This window comes from Canis aureus, chromosome 4 (assembly GCF_053574225.1).
Source record: "Canis aureus isolate CA01 chromosome 4, VMU_Caureus_v.1.0, whole genome shotgun sequence".
Lineage (NCBI taxonomy): Eukaryota > Metazoa > Chordata > Mammalia > Carnivora > Canidae > Canis > Canis aureus.
Genome location: NC_135614.1, coordinates 60,542,950 through 60,558,060, shown reverse-complemented (window position 1 = coordinate 60,558,060; position 15,111 = coordinate 60,542,950). Strand labels below are relative to the sequence as shown.

General features: G+C 42.9%; 1 pseudogene across 1 annotated transcript; it reads left to right on the top strand.

The window, feature by feature from the left end:
* The first annotated feature begins 7,920 nt into the window (after positions 1–7,920).
* On the top strand, positions 7,921–14,544 carry LOC144312810 (glutathione S-transferase P-like; annotated as a pseudogene). Its single transcript, XR_013378440.1, has 2 exons — positions 7,921–9,218; positions 12,970–14,544. The product of XR_013378440.1 is annotated as a glutathione S-transferase P-like (transcript).
* The last annotated feature ends 567 nt before the right edge of the window (positions 14,545–15,111 follow it).

Genomic DNA, 15,111 nt, shown 5'->3' with positions numbered 1-15,111 from the left:
GCCAGCCATAAAAGACTATATATTGTATGATTCTATTTCTGTGAAATGTCTAGAATAGGCAAATCCACAGAGAAAGAAAGTAGATTAGTAGCTGCCAGGGGCTGGGGGAGGGGTAGGGGGTAGGGGAGGGAGGATACAGAATGATTGCTAATGGGTACAGGGTTTCCTTTTGGGGTGATGAAAATATTCTGGAATTAGATAGTGGTAATGGTTATACAACTTTGTGGATATGTGGAAAACCACTGAGTTGTACAATTTTAAAAGCTTGAATACAGTGCTATGAGAATTATAGCTGAATTTAAAAAAAGATTTCTTGGTAAGGATGGCTAGAACATGCATATAGCTTTGCTTCCTCTCTCAAATGACTTTTTTTTTTTTTTTTTTGTAAACTATAAGAACAAAGAGGACAGAAGAGAAAACAGCAGCAGAAGTTTGGAAGCTAGAGAGCATGTATGGACTAGTGGTAACTACCATAGCAGACCCCAAAAAACTAAATTTTAAACCTGCAGCTAGAAAAGCTGAGAAGCCACCTATTTACATGGAAGAATAGGCTCAGGAATTGGGAATTTAGGTAACTGGGTGGGAGTAAAGGTGGGACTAAGAAGAGGAGGATTGGTTGGAAGTCTGTTCATGGAACAGTTGGATATCCCCTTCTTCTCAGAGAAGACTGGAAGTTTATCCCCAGGCATAGTAAAGGGCATAGGCTGGTACTAAAGCTAAGAGTCCCAGCCTTCTCCCCCCCCTCCCCTCAGTTCTCAGAATGCTAAAAGGCAGGCCTCTCCTTCCAGGTAATACATGGAAAGATCCTTCTTTGGAGAACATGACCGTACCAGTAAGAATGACCTAAATATTCTGACATTGGGGGTTCCCCCATAAACAGATAATGCTATAGGGAAGCCCTCAGTGGATAAGCCCTATTCATTACAGCATCCATTTGGTCTTTTAGACAATCAAGGATCATAGAACCTCTGAAGAAAGCCTCCAACATAAAAGAGAATGAAATAAACAAATAACCCAAACCCCCAAAAAGCTCCATGGAGGAAACAAATGGCTATGACTAGCCCTAGGGACATAAAATATGATACTGTACCCATGAAACAAGAATAGGATGCTATAAAGATATAAATACTCTTAGAAGAAAAATACAGCTATTGAGGATTAAAAGTACAAGGGCAGATATTAAACAACTGGTAGATGGAAGATAAAGTTTTTTTTAAATCTCTTAGATTTATCTCTTAGATAAATTTCCTACAAGGATAAAAAGAAAAATCAGAAAGAAGAGATAAGAGAATTAAAGACTAGTCTGGGAAGCCCAACAGTCAAATATCAGAGTTCGAGAAATAAAGAATGGAGGAAGTCAAGGGGAAAAAATCATCAGTGAAATAATTCAGTATCATTTTCAGAACTCAGTTTCCAAATTGAAAGGGCCCAGTGAGTACCAAGGAAAAGGCATAAAATAGTTTCAAATGAAAGGACATCATGATTGAGGTTTCAGAAAAATAGTGACAAAGAAAAGATTCCACAATTCTAAATTTCCAAAAAGGAAAAAAACAAATTTTATACAAAAATAAACAAAAAAACAAAATGGGAATCACAATGACTTTGGACATCTTAACTGCAACCCTGGAAACCAGAAGATAATGGAGCAATGCCCTCAAAAGTCTATGGGAAAATGATTCCCAACCTAGAATCTTTACTGAATCAAATTATCAAACACATTAAGGATGTCATTAAAATATTCTCAGATATTCAATGTGTCAAAAATTTTCCTTTCTCAGAAAACTTCAGGAGGTTATACTCTACCAAAATGAAGGAGTTCACTAAAAATAAGTGAAGATCTGGGACATGGGAAATGAAACTCAACTTGTGAGAGGGAATGGGGATTCCCAGAAGGGTGGCACACAGAAATTCTAGGAATAAAACAAAACACCTACATCGGATCAGGCCCAAAGGCTCTGAAAGATAGCTCTTCAACATGACAAACTTGATAGATATCTGATATGCCTAGATGTAGAGAGAAAATTTAGATATTTTTTTAAGAGTATGAGATTAAATTGTGATAATTTCATAGAAAATTAAGTAAATGAAGGAACACTTATGCACTCTTGGTGGGAACATGAACTGGTGCAGCCACTCTGGAAAACTGTATGGAAGTTCCTCAAAATTTAAAAATAGAACTACTCTATGATCCAACAATCACACTACTAGGAATTTACTCCAAAAATACAAAAACAGCAATTCAAAGAGATAACATGCATCCCTATGTTTATTGCAGCATTATTTATAATAACTGCACTATGGAAGCAGACCAGCTGTCCATCAACAGAGAAGTGGATAAGAAGATAGAAGAGAAAACAATGGAATATTATTCAGCCACAAAAAATTTAAATCTTGCCATTTGCAACAACATGGATGGATCTAGAAAGTATAATCCTAAGCAAATACGTCAGTCAGAGAAAGACAAATATGATTTCACTCATATGTGGAATTTAAGAAACAAAAGAAAATGAGCAAAGGAAAAGAAAAAAGAGACAAATCAAGAAACAGATTCTTAACTATAGAGAACAAACTGATGGTGACCAGAGGGGAGGTTGGGGATGGGGATAGATGAAAGAGGTAATGGGGATTAAAGAGTACACTTAGCATGATGAGCCCTGAGTAATGTACAGAATTGTTGAATTACTATATTATACCACTGATACTAATATAACATTGTATGTTAATTGTACTGGAATTACAAAAAAAAGAAAAAAAAACAAATAAAAAAAAAGAAAGGGCACCTAGATGGCTCAGTTGGTTAAGTGTCTGTTTTTGGCTCAGGTCATGATCCTAGGGTCCCAGGATTGAGCCCTGCATCAGGCTCCCTACTCAGTGGGGAGCCTGCTTCTCCCTCTCACTCTGCTGCCTCCCACTGCTTGTGCTCTCTCACTCTCTCTCAAATAAATAAATAAAATCTTTTAAAAAAAAAAAAAAAGAAAGAGGGATCCCTGGGTGGCGCAGTGGTTTAGCGCCTGCCTTTGGCCCAGGGCGCGATCCTGGAGACCCGGGATCGAATCCCACGTCGGGCTCCCGGTGCATGGAGCCTGCTTCTCCCTCTGCCTATGTCTCTGCTTCTCTCTCTCTCTCTCTGTGTGACTATCATAAAAAAAAATAAATAAAAATAAAAATATAAAATAAAATAAATAAAAAAAAGAAAGAAAATTAAGTAAATGAAAAACCAAGATAATTATTAAGTGTTGGGAAAATGAAAGTTATATAGGAAATGAATAGTAATCCTAGTACACTGTAGCTCAAATTGAATGCTGTATACATTGTCATAATATGGTAAACTTTGAATGCTAATTATACATAACCAAATATAGACTAGAGGCATAAGGGATGATGAGAGGACAGAAAGAGTGACATAGAGGAACAGAGGATGAAAAAGGGCTAAATCTTCATCTTCCACTGTGAAAAACCAACCAGATAATGTATAAATTGAAAAATCAGGAAGTAATACCGGAAGTCATTCAGAGATACAGAGATAAATATCCAAAGAATTAGCTAAAAAATATTTGAGGGACGCCTGGGTGGCTCAGCAGTTGAGCATCTGCCTTCTGCTAAGGGCGTGATCTCAGAGTCCTGGGACCGAGTCCCACACTGGGCTCCCTGCATGGAGCCTGCTTCTCCCTATGCCTCTGTCTCTGCTTCTCTCTCTCCTGTGTTTCCAATGAATAAATAAATGAAATCTTTAAAAAAAATAAAAGTAACTTTAAAAAATTTTGAAATAGGAAGGTGAGGAAATGCTATTTTTCACGCAAGCCTTATAGATGTATTTGATTCTTTAAATATGTAAATTTGTCCTTTGATACAAAGTAAAACTAAATTTAAAAATAAAGAAAAAAATGCATCAAAGTCAATCGATTCTAAGCTGATTGTGAAAACAGAATGGCAGTCCAAATCCTCTCCCTTATGAAGCAACTTTAGGCTAAGGCTGAGGATGACCCCAAAGACCAACCTGGCCTTGCCCAGAGGGGGCTGGAGGCTAATTCTAGCCAGGAGGATGGACTCCAAACCTGAGTTTCCTCAGGGTAGGCAGGAGAGGGCTCCCTCCATTTTTCTAACAGGGTAAGAGGTCCCAGTTGTCACAGGCCCCACTGCCCAGGGAAGGAGTCCTGTGCCACCTGTCTCCTTGCATGGGGGAAGTGAGATAAAGTGATGGAAAGCAGGAAAGCTTGGTATCTGATACACCCTTAGAGGGATACAGGTTAAAGCAGGATTCAGCTCCCCCATTGTTCAGGTGGAGAAAGCTTGGCTCAGAAAGGGGAAAAGAACTGGCCCAAGTTTGCACAGTGCTGAGACTAGTCCTGCAATTAAACAAAAGAGCTCTGGGCAGACTTCCTGTATTCACATCCAAGTTCCAATAGCTGGATCACGGGGCAGAGGAAAAGAAAATACAAGTAGGTGTGTTGGAGACATCTTTTTTCCAGAAAGCAAGGAAATGCTTAAAGACTACTGGGATATGTCAGGATCCAGGATGTGGGGCGACTGGGTGGCTCAGTTGGCTGAGAGTCCGACTTTTGATTTTGGCTCAGGTCATGATCTCAGGGTCATGAGATAGAGCCCCACATCAGCTCTGTGCTCAGTGCAGAGTCTGCTTGATTCTCTCCCTTCTTTCCCCTCTGCCCCTCCCCAGTTCTCATGCTCCCTATAAATACATACATACATACATACATACATACATACATACATACATAAAATCTTTATAAGGAGACTCCTTAAAAGAAAAAAAAAAAGATAGATCCAGGATCCAACTTGAATGGGCACCTGTTAGCCAAATAGGGGACAATTTCAGAATCAATTAGAATAATTTAACTTGCCTCTTTAGAAGAAACTATAGTTCAATCCCAGTTGATAAAGAAAATTCTTCTTTACAGAAGAATGCAAGAAAACTAACATAAAATAAAAGATAGAATTAGAAAATCACCTTTTTATAACCCCAGTGTAATAGCTGGTTCAGGCAAGAGCCACCCATGGATGCCAAAACCATGAGTTCAAAGGTTGGAGGGGGACAGGATACCCACACACTGTAGTATCATCCCAAAGGTCCTTGCTGGTTGCAAAGAGGGAAAGGCACTTTACAATGATGCAGTCTTGCTGTCACCACCAAGTGATCAAACTTAGCATTAACAACAGTGGGACAACCCTACATTATGTTTCCTAATGGGGTGTAATATTCTGCATCAGGTGAGAAATATCTTTGCTAACAAAATCATTAACCTGAATTTACCCTTAAACCTAAGTTCCAGTTTATAGTAATTAGAGGGATAGAAGAACAAGTTAAATGACACTACGAGGAAACAAATTCAAAGACAGTCTGCAAGACAGTGACTGTTATCATTAAAGAGTCAATGCCATGAAAAAAGTGTGTGTGTGTGTGTGTGTGTGTGTGTGTGTAGAAGGTTTTATATTTTAAAAGATCAAAGAAATGTAGGAGTACCTGGCCAGCTCAGTCAGTGGAACATACCACTCAATCTCAGGGTTGTGAGTTCAAGCCCCATGTTGAGTGTAGAGATTACACAAAAACTAAAAAAAAAACAAAAAAAAAACAAAAAAAAAAAACAAAACAAAAAAAGAGATGAAAGAACTGTAATAACCAGATGCAATTTGTGAATCTTGACAAGATTCTGGTTTGAAAAAAAGCTATAAAAAGACATTTTTGAGAAATTGAGGAAATTTGAATCTGGATAGAATATTAAGAGGATATTTGGGATTTATTGCTTTTCTTAGGTGTGATAATGAAATTCTTTACTATAAGTGAATATCTTTTGGGAGCTGAAGGCTGAATGAAATACTTGGAGATGATATGACATGATGTTTGCAACTTACTTTCAAATAGTTCACAAAAAAGATACAGATAGATAATAGATAATATTAACAATAGTTGACTATAGATGGTGGGGTATAGGAATGATCACTTTTCTATATGTTTGAAATTTTTCATAATAAATGGTTGGGAAAAAAGGCAATTGTATACAAATCCTATATAGGAACTGTGTTGGGTGCCAAGAAGACACCACATTCTCATCACTGTTATATTGACACTTGTGGGGATAGTGGGCTCTTTTGCAGCATAGGCACATAATATGTGCTGTAATCTTTGTTGGACTTTCTCAGTAACTATCAAAAAGTTTTTTGGTCTTTTTTCACAGGAAAAAATTCCAGCTCTACTACTTACTAGATGTGTGATTTTAAGCAGATCGCTTCCTTTTGCCTCCATTTCCTCATCTGTAAAATAGGCATACAATAGAATCTATCTTATTGGATTTCTGGGAGAATTAAATGAGTTAATACACATGTGCCTGACACAGAGACTAAGTGTGCAGTAAAATTTCGGTAGCTCTATGATTTTTCCTGAAAACTTGCTAAATCTGAATCAGGGACCCTGTCTGTGTACAGAAACTTGGAGCTGCTCAGCAAAAGAGAGTAGCAAGCATGTTTGTTTGAGCATGTTTATCCTCCCACCTGGGACCTTCCTGGGAGTCTCATAGTGTACACGTCAAGCTGGTTAGTTGAAATGCCTGCCCTCCCCTGGTCTCAGTACTCCAGGCTCCAGAGGTATGAGCTCCTGCCAGTTCACTTGGGTAAGCCTGGGGGTGGAGTCTCCCGGGACATCAGGCCCACGCTGTTCTCTTCCTTCGTCCCTAAATCCCTGACAAAGAAGAGCTGCCCCAGGTGGCAGGCAGGCAGTGCATGTCCAGCGCTGTCCATACCACACACGGCCCAGCCATATTTTGGTGTGGGGCTTCAGTGGATCCTAGTACCCTTGAGCCATGAACACAGAGCCAGGAAAGGGGCTCTTTGTGGGGAAGGAGCAGATCTGGGCTCCAGTCTATCTGCTACAGCCGCTCCAGGCAAGTTACTTACTTTACTTCTTTCATTCACTCGTTCAATAATTATTTATTGTACATCTACTTTGTGCTAGACACTATCCTGGGTATTTGGGCTTTATTAATGAACAAAGCAGAGAACTATCTCTGCCCTTACAGAATTTACATTCTACAGGAAGATAAACAAGTAAACTATATTGTTTGTTAGAGAGAGATGAGCAAGCTGGAAAAAGGTATTGCTGGGGCAGGTGGATGAGGGCAGGTTTCAGCACTTGATAAGGTGCTGGGATGGGCTTCACTGGCAAGGCCAGATTTGAGCATAAGCTTGAAGGAGGTGAGGTAGTTTACCAAGCCCATGTCTGGGGAAGAGGGTCCTCAACAGAAGGAAAAGCCAGAGCAAAGACCTCATGGTGGGGATGTGCTTGGTATGGCTGAGGAAGAGCAATGAGGCTAGTGTGGCTGGAGTGGAGCCACGGAGCTGGATAGTGAATGGACATGAGGTCAGTGATGTATGCAGCCAGACACTGCGGCTATTTTCATGACTTTGGCTTTTACTCTGAGTGAAATATCAAGAGCCACGGGAAGTCTTTGAGCACCAGAGTGCTGTTATCTAATTGTGTTTTAAAAGAGCTACTTGGAAAAAATAAAAATAAAAAATAACATAAAAAATAAATAAAAATAAAAAATAAAAGGGCTTCTTGGGCTGCTATGCTGAGAATCTGCGCAATAGGGACAGATAATCTCCACTGACTCGTGGGACTGCTCTGAAGGTCTAAGGAGAGCCTGGATGGAAAGCACTTTGTAACAAAAGGCCCTGAATATAGTCCAACGCTTCTGGGAAAAAGAGACTAGCTATTCTGTTTCTTCCCACCTTACCAAAGGCACAATTGAGCAAGGAAAGGACTTGACTCACCCAAGGTCAGATGTTCTACAACCAATTTAGGATCTGGAACTCCCAGACTCTTCTCCCAGATGCCATCTGGCAGGTAGGTAAATAGCCTTTGGACTTGTGATCTCAGCTAGTGCCTCTGAACAGGACTGACTGAGTAGTCCTCCCCTGTGATTCATTCACCCAACAAGTATGTGCTAAGCACCGGTTCTATGCCGGGCACTAGGATACAACGGCATTTGAAAATACCTGGTGAAGGCTGAACCCCAGTCTCTGGTGAAACAGAAGTCAGATACCAATCAGAGACTAGGCTACCAGTGGCTGGAGTTAAGCTTAGGGATCAGGAGTCAGTCTGTGGCTGGGGTCAGGTCACAGCATGAAGCTAGAGGCAGGGAGACCAGTTAGAAGGCCGTAGTGAAGTCAGACTAGAAAGGCAAGGCCTGGTGGAGCCTACGGCTGGGAGCATGGAATAAAGGGGACGAAGAGTAAGAACATCAGGAGGAAAGTCCACGGGACTTGGGCCAGTCTGGATATGGAGAAAGGGGTGGGACCAAGATGTTGCTGAGCATTCCTACGTGGGTGACAGGGAAGATGATGTCATTCACGGAAATAGGAAGTCCTTAGCACATTTGAGGAATAGAAAGAAACGGCATACGTCTGAGCATTTTGAGCAAGGGGGAGAGTGGTTTCAAATGTTCATGGAATAGGCAGGGACCAGATCATGCAGGCTTGGGTGTTAGTGGGTATTATTTCAACACAGTGGGAAGCTAGCAGAGGGTGAGAGGCAGGAAAGGGCTGCTTTTGGTTTATGTTTTAAAATGATGTGTGGCATATATATTTAAGGGGAGCAGGAGTGGAAGCTTGGAGACCAGTTAGGAATGAAGTAGCTTAGGTGAAAGATGGTGATTTCCGGTGGTGGTGGAGATGGGGAGAAGTGGATGGATTCCATAGCTGTTTTGAAGGGAGAGATGTCAGCACCAGCTTTGGGAATGAGATCACTGATGGTGCCTGTGTTTGGGGCACAATAGATGGTGGCATTCATCAAGATCGGGAAGATGGGAGAGCACATTCTGTGTCAGACAGCCTCCAGAGTTTGGTTCTGGCTATGTTGTGTGACACCCACATGTAGACATCCAGTAGATGGTTGACAGTACCAGACTGACACTTAAAAAGAGTGAACGTAGACGTCTGTAAATGATCAACTCGCAGATGGTTTAAAACCATGGGACTAGGGCTGACCTCTGGGGACCCTCAACATTTAGAGACTGGATGGAGGAGCAGCCCTGACCGTGGTGGAGGAGCCATCAGGAAGAAGCAAAGCCAGGAGAGGGTGCACTCACAGATGCCAATAAAGGAGCGGAGGAGGAGTGTTAACTGTGTGATACCGCTGCGAGGACAAGGTGGAGGAGGAGGCCCGTTGGGCTTGGTCACGTGGAGGCCATGGGAGACGAAGACAGGAGGTCAGTGAATTGGGTTGGAGGGTGACTGGGCGGAGAAGTGGTGCCAGCATGCAGGGGGAGCAGGGAGGTGGGGGGGCAGCAGTTGAAGAGGACTCAGGTCACGGTTTTTGAGTATGTTTGTGGATGGGAATGACTCAGGAGGGAATGGGCAGGGGCTGATGGTGCTGAGGGGTCCTGCCGACTCCTACACAGCAAGTCCTGAGGTGCTTCCGCAGAAGCTGCCCCTCCAAGCAAGGCCGCTCTGTCACCCAGCCTCCTTCCCAGTGCCTCCTGTCTGTGGCAGCCAAACGAGCTCCTTGACACGTCTCTTCTGCTCCTCGGGACTCAGCTGTCCTGCTTCTGCACGGCAGCTCACTTCCCAAGTGCTGCCACCAACAGCACCATCCACTGGATTTGAGGAAAAAGTGGCACTTCCTGAAGTACACCAAGGCCTTCAGTCCTGGCTTTCATTCCCTCTTGGTGTCTCACCTCTTTGAGTATAACTGACTCCCACATGGTTTCTCATTTTATTGTCACAACAGCCCTATGAGCCTCAGGGAGATAATGAGATCTATAAGTAGGCGCTAAGCGTGCTGGTAAGTGGCAGGGACTTGAACGCAGGTCTGAGTTATCTGCAGATCCCATTCTCTTAACTACCATGTCATGCAGCCTCCACAGACCTCTTACTCACTTCGGCCAGTCATAGTGAAGACCATGCCTCCTGTACCCCTAATTCCCATGGGATAGATTTGAAAGGCAGATGGGATCCTTCCCCCATCTTTGTTTCATGGTGGCAATTTCTACAATTACTCTCCAGACAAGCTCAGTATCAGTTCACCAGGCTTCTGTCCTACCCAGGAATGACCTCTTTCGAGCATTTCCTCACATCCCTGATGTTTACATGCCTCCAGGGACAGAGAGCTCACTACCTCCACGAACAGCCTATTCTAAGCAGTATGATAGCATAGCTATCCAAAACACGGACTCCAAGCTTTGCGCAGTGGCAGTATCGGAGCCAATGAGGTTTATCCACGGAGCGATTATTGCTAATCAAAACACGGATTCCAGCCCACATTGCTGTGGGTGAATCTCAACTGCTACCTACTAGTGTCCAGTGCCTCAGTTTCCTCATCTGCAAATGGCAATGATAGTTGTACCCACTTCCAATTGTGATTATGAGGATTAAGAAGATGCTACATTTAAGCTGCTTGGTAAGCATGTAATACATTTCAGCTATTAACATCATCATCACTGTTTTTCCTGAGGGAAAGCTACAGCTTACCTTACTATAGTCTCCACCCATTGGGCCCTTGGAATAGTACCCTCTTCGGCACTCACCTGCGGTTCTGCAGTTCTCAATTTTCATTTTCTCCGGACGCAGGGTTTGGATTTGTTTTTGTTTTTAGGGTTTTGTTTTTTTTTTTTTTTTGGTAAGCCCAGTTATTCATCATGCAAACATGGTTTTCCTGAGATTATTTCTCCTTGACAGAGTCCCTGGTTGTTTGCCAGGCAAGCTCAACATTGCCAAATACATAACTAGGGTGGGAGAGTGATAGCTGAAGGCTTTGCCTCCTCCCCTCGTAGGCCCTCTTGTTGGCTCTCAGGCTTTTGCACTCCCTGGATTTAGAATCTTGTCAGTGGGGGCCCATAACTGCATATCTACCATCAGGGCAAGATTAGGTGATGATGAAGAGCCCAGATTCTGGAGACAGACAGAGCCAAGTTCAAATTCAGACTCGTCTGCTTATTTGCAATGTGTGATCTTGGCCAAGGCACTCAGTGTCCCCAAGCTTGAGCTTCTTCATCTGCAAAAATGAGGATAACCACCTTGCTTACTTCATCAGGTGCTATGAGCATGAAGACAGTGCATGGCGTGTAAAACACTCAGCACAGTTCCTACCTCAACATTTGCCATGAATATTCTTAGGGCTGTGTTGTCTAATAGGGCAGTCACTAGCCACAAGTGGCAGTTGAAGCCTGAAATGTAGCTAGTCTAAATTGAGATGTGCTGGATTTCAAAAACTTAGTATAAGAAAAGAATGTAAAATATTTTAATAATTTTCATATTATTATGTTGAAATGAAAATATTTCGGATATATTGCATTAAATAAAATATAATTACTATTATTTTTTCTACTTTATTAACAGGTTTACTAGGAAATTTGAAATTACATGTGGCTCAGTTTTGTGGTTTGCATTATATTTCTTTTGGACAGTTTATTATTACAGCTGAGCTTTTGTTGTTTTTGTGGGGGTGATGGTGGTAATGGTTGGGTTTTTTCTTTCTAGTAGAGGAGAAAAAAAAATAGTACAACTGGTTTTGGGGTATTTGAATTTCAGCAGCTGTACCTGTCTCTTATAGATGGTATTTGAGCTGCAAGGGCTCTTTGGAGATTAAGGAGATCCAATCTCCTCTGTAAAGATGGGGAAACTGAGACCTACTCACAGGCCCATGGGATAACGCCTAGGGCGGACCTCAGATCAGAACCCAGACTTCCCCATTCCAGCAGGCAGCTCCCTGTTAGAATGATGCTGCCACCTGGTGGTCACCCATGAGTGAGCGCTCTAACAAGGAGCAAGACTTGGCTGCCGTCTACGTCCCTGTTCTCTGCAGAAGCGAGGACGGGAAGATCCTCGTTCTCCACCTCCTTGCCAGTCTGCCTGTGACCGGCCCCAGCATGCCAGGGGTATGAAGTGTGCAGGATTAAATCCCAGCTCTGTCCCTTTCTCGCCATGTGCCCCTGCACAAGTCACTTATCTCTGATCCTTGGTTTCCCCATATGTAAAATGTGGGTATTAACAATACTTACCTCAAAGTGATTACATGAGGCAACACCAGTAATTTGAGTCAGTAAATATCTACAAAGCACCACCACTTATGCACTGTTCCTGGTACTGGGATATAGCAGCGAGCCTAAAAAGTCCAGTGGTTTTCAGGGTGTGGTCTTTAGACCACAGATAGGCAGCAGCACCTAAAAGTTTGTTAGAAATGAAAATCTTCAGGCCCCCATCCCAGATCTACTAAATCTGATACATGCTCAAGGTTGAGAACCAGCAGACTTAGACACATAGAGGTATGTATCGGGTGGAGTTGAGTGCTATGAAAATGGCAAATAAGTGGTTAAATATCTTGAGAATAATAGCTGGAGGGGGGTGGGGTAAGTATGGAATGCTAACTGATCGGTGGTCTGGCCGAGCCTGTCTGATAAGGTGACAAGTTCCAGCAGAGATCTGAAAGCAATTATTTAGAGAAAAGGTTAAAGGGTATGCCTTTTGTTCTTCCAGACACTTCCTATATTTATAGTAAGTCCTGGGGATATAATACAGGTGACTGTGGTTAATATTTCCAAAAGATACTTCCTGCAAATTGCACACACAGATTCTGCTTACATCTCATTGGCCACAATTTAGTCATATGAACTACACTTAACTGCCTGAGGAGTCTTTTTATTTTTATTTTTTTAAGTAGACTCCATGCCCAGCATGGAGCCCAACACAGGATTTGAACTCAAAAGATCAAGAGTCGGATGCTTAACTGATTGAGCCACCCAGGTGCCACTGAAGTCTGATCAACCGTACATCTAGCTAAAAATTGAGATTCCTTTTTACAAGAGAAAATGAAAAAGAAAAAGCATACTGGGAAACAATGGTCTCTGCCACACTGAGAGATTCTGATGTAACTAGTCTTTAGGGGCCTGGTTTATACTTGTATGCCTCCAATGATGGGGAGATTCCTATCTCACAAAGCAGTTTTATTCCCTCTTTGAACAGCTCTTTTAGAAAACTCCTTGATAACTCAAGTCTACCTCTCTACAACTCCTTGCTGACTGCCACCACCACCGCCACCCGCACTGCAACCATGCCACCCTACACCATCATCTACTTCCCTGTTCGAGGGCACTGCGAGGCCATGCACATGCTGCTGGCTGACCAGGGCCAGAGCTGGAAGGAGGAGGAGGTGACCATGGAGACCTGGATGAAGGGCTCACTCAAGGCCTCCTGTCTTTATGGGCAGCTCCCCAAGTTCCAGGACGGAGACCTCACCCTATACCAGTCCAATGCCATCCTGTGACACCTGGGCCGCTCCCTCGGGCTCTATGGGAAGGACCAGCAGGAGGTGGCCTTGCTGGTTGTCGTGAACAATGGTGTGGAGGATCTCCACTGCAAATACGTCCTCCTCATCTACACTAACTAGGAGGCAGGAAAGGTATGTGAGGGCACTACCAGCTTACCTAAAGCCTTTTGAGATGCTGCTGTCCCAGAATGAGGGGGGCCAAGCCTTCATTGTGGGCAACCAGATCTCCTTTGTGGACTACAACCTGCTGGACTTGCTGTGGATTCACCAGGTCCTGGCCCCCAGCTGCCTGGACTCCTTCCCGCTGCTCTCGGCCTATGTGGCCCACCTCAGTGCCAGACTCAAGCTCGAGGCATTCCTGGCATCCCCTGAGCATGTGAACCGCCCCATCAATGGCAACGGGAGCTTGTGGAACCCTGGGCGGGAAGCTGAGGGGCTGCCTGACTTCCTTTCTCCCTGACCAATAAAATTTTCAAGTGAGAGAAAAAAAAACAAAAACAAAAAACCTCCTTCCAAAAGGCCAAATCCTACAACTTTAGGACTACACATGATTCATTGCCCCTCCTCCCCAAAACAGATTGACCAATATTAAGTGTCTTTGGACCACTAGGGTCAATGTCTCCCCTGAAGCCATGTCTTGGGAAAGGTTTTCCTGATCTCGCATTAAGAGATTGAAAATGACCTTGATAGTAACCTCTTAGATGAGAGGGAGCCACATCACCCAGGTCAATGAAAGTTAACTGGAAGGCTAGTGCTCTCACTCAGGCACAACAGGAAGGAAGCAAAGCAGGAACGTATTCAGTTCTAATCCCATTGGACTTTTGTAATTTCTTTTTTAAGATTTTATTTATTTACTTATTCATGAGAGACACAGAGAGAGAGGCAGAGACCTAGGCAGAGGGAGAAGCAGGTTCCCCCCACAGGGAGCCCGATGTGGGACTCAATCCTCGACCAGGGCTCATGCCCTGATGAAAGGCAGATGCCCAACCACTGAGCCACCCAGGCATCCCTGTTTTGTAATTTCTTTAGATTTTGCAGTTCAGTAATTCTTTCTTCTCTTGGCTCTAATCTGCCATTGAACCCATCCACTGAATATCTAATTTCAATAACTAATGTATTTGGTTCCTTTTCAGACATCTGATTACTTCTATTTTGCCTACTTTGGGGTTCCATTGGTTCTTTAAATATTTCATATGTAGTTGTATTTTGTTCATTCTAACGTGGAGTCTTTGGGGTATATAAATGTTTGTTGACTCTTGTTTGGGTACCTACTTTCAAGTGTTGGTATCTTTCTTGGGGGGAGGAGGGCTCCTATTTGGTTGAACCTTATCTGTGGGAACCCAGAGGGCCTCAATTGTGGTTCTTTCCAGATTTGCTTTTACTTTTTGACTAGAGCACGGAACAGTCCTACTCAGGACTAATTAGCCCAATCTCAGGACTTCTGGCTTATTGTGAAGGTGAAGCTCAGCGCCCTCATCTGGAGGCTGAGGACAGAGTTAAGGACAGAGCCTAAACTTAACTTCCTGGCACGGACTTGGTATTTGCCAGGAGGGCTACCCCAACTTTCTTTGCCTAAGAGCTCTGTGTTCCCTCAGCCATTTCTTATTAATGGACTTTCCCCCTCATTTCTTGAATGCCCTTGGAGATTTTTCTTTCTTCTTTCTTTCCTTCTCTTTCTTTCCTTCTTTCTTTCTCTTTCTTCTTTCTTTCTTTCTTTCTTTCTTTCTTTCTTTCTTTCTTTCTTTCTTTCCTTTCTTTTCTTTCTTTTTCTTTCTTTCTTTTTTTTTTTTTTTAAGATTTTACTTATTTATTCACGAGAGACAGACAGAGGCAGAGGC